Genomic DNA, 2,504 nt, shown 5'->3' on the forward strand with positions numbered 1-2,504 from the left:
TTAAATCTAAATACTTCCCTCGTAATTGTAGTGGAAAAGTTGCTTCAAACTTTGTTTTTGGTTTTGTTTAGTACTAAACGAAAATTTCCCCCCTATTTTTTATCTAAAAATATGGGGAAGGTGGAATCGAACGAAAAAAGAAAAGAGATTATAGAATATGAGAGTAAATCGATAGATAGATCGATAAGTTGATAGATAGATAATAGATTTAGAATAGATCGAAGATAATAGAGAAGAGTGAGGAGAGAGAGTGAAGAAGAGAGAGATGGAGACAATAGATGTGATCGATAGATCGATAGATAAGAGATAGATAGATAGATAGATAGATGTTCGATGAATAGAGAAGAGAGAGAGATAGGCGGAGAGAGAAGTAGAGAAGAGAGAGAGAGAGAGAGAGAGAGAGAGAGAGAGAGAGAGAGAGAGAAAGAGATAGATAGATAAATAAACAGACAGAGAAAGAGAGAGAGAGAGAAAGAGAGAGAGAGAGAGATAAATAGATAGATAAATAGACAGAGAAAGAAAGAGAGAGAACGAGCGAGAAAGAAAGACAATTACACAAGAATGAATAAAGACCACGCTCTTAGTGAGCATAAACTCAATTGCAGCACGCGAGGGGAAAAAGCAAGAAGGCGAGGGAAATGCGGGAGAACTCAAATTACTGCCTGACGTCATCAACTGGGCGATGCAGGCAGGTTCGAGTTCCCGGATGGTAGCCACCTGAAAGCCTTTTCTTTCCCTTCAATACTGTGGCTTCAATACTGGTGGACGCCACGTCTATCTTACTCTTTTCACTTTCATGTTTGATGTTCCTCTTCGCTTTCTCTTCCCCCCCCCCTCCTTTCCCCTTTGCTCTTGCAGTAAGAACATTAAAGGAATGTAGCGAAGAAGAAAACAATCTTGGCAAATTCCTACGAATTCCACGCGGCGGCGGCTCTTCCGGACAGTTATTCTAGAAGTTTCTAGAAAATTCTCCTCCTCCTTCTTACCCCCCATTTTTCGTTGCTCTTATGGGATTGCCTTTGGATGCGTAGAGACTTTCGTGCTTATAGAAAGAGTAGATAGATAATTAGATAGATCGATGGGGAGAGAGAGAGAAGGAGAGGGAGAGAGAGAAAGAAAGATAGATAGATAGAGAGAGAGTGAGTGAGAGAGAGTGAGAGAGAGAGAGAGAGAGAGAGAGAGAGAGAGAGAGAGAGAGAGAGAGAGAGAGAGAGAGAGAGAGAGAGAGAGAGAGGAGATAGATAGATAAATAGATAGATAGATAGATAGATAGATAGATAGATAGATAGAGAGAGAGAGAGGATATAGATAGGGAAATATAGAGAGAGAGGGTGAGAGGGAGAAAGGGATAGATAGATAGATAAATAGATAGATAGATAGATGGATAGATAGATAGATAGAGATAGAGAGAGAGAGAGAGAAAGAAAGGGAACCTATTATTGAAGATCTTCTTTATTCTTTTTGGTAGCACATAACTAGCAAATTTATCGTGATATAAAACATTTGATATAAACGATCCTCATAATTCTGGGCCAAGAGGATATGAGAGAGGGAAAAAAATCAGAAATTTACTATTGTTACTTACTACGTCTATTCTTCACTATTTTTTTTTGTGTGCAGTCATCTGTGTATCATAAACATTAAAGATATTACGAAGGTCCATTTGTCTAACGTATCTTTTTTAAGATTCTTCCTCTTATTTTCTTGCTTTCGTCGTTCCATCTTTCCTCACAAGATGGCGTTGTCTCCTTTATTGTAGTTCCCAAATCCAATGTTTTTATTTTTTTACCATCTTTTCCTCGCTCCTCCCCCCCCCCCCCCCCCCCCCCCCCCCCCCCCCCCCCCCCCCCAACCCCTACCACTATCGAATCTTCTACCAGTCCGAATGTGTTTATGACGGGAGGACAGACTCACACACACACACACACACACACACACACACACACACACACACACACACACACACACATACACACACACACACACACACACACTTTTTTGTGCAATACAATTTTTTTTGCGTAATTAAACCTCACTATTGTTTAACTTTCCTTAACAGTATAGATAATGTCTTTTCAAGAGTTTTAAACATCTATATCTGGCTGACCCACTTCTAAAAAGAATACATACATACATACATATCTAGATATATATGTATATATATACATATATATGAATATAAATATATATATATATATATAATATATATAAATATATTATATATATATATATATATATATTATATATATATATATATATACACACACACACACACACAACACACCACACATAAACATATATATATATATAATATAATATATATATATATATATATATATATATATATATATATGCATATATATATATATATAATACATATATATATAATATACATATATATATATTACTATATATATATATATATAAAATTCATATAGTTATATATAATATATTTATATATGCATATATGTATATATATATATTTATACATTCATATATATATA

This window comes from Penaeus japonicus, unplaced genomic scaffold (genome assembly GCF_977035675.1).
Source record: "Penaeus japonicus unplaced genomic scaffold, GWHDUDI00000001_assembly GWHDUDI00000005, whole genome shotgun sequence".
In the NCBI taxonomy this organism is placed as follows: domain Eukaryota; kingdom Metazoa; phylum Arthropoda; class Malacostraca; order Decapoda; family Penaeidae; genus Penaeus; species Penaeus japonicus.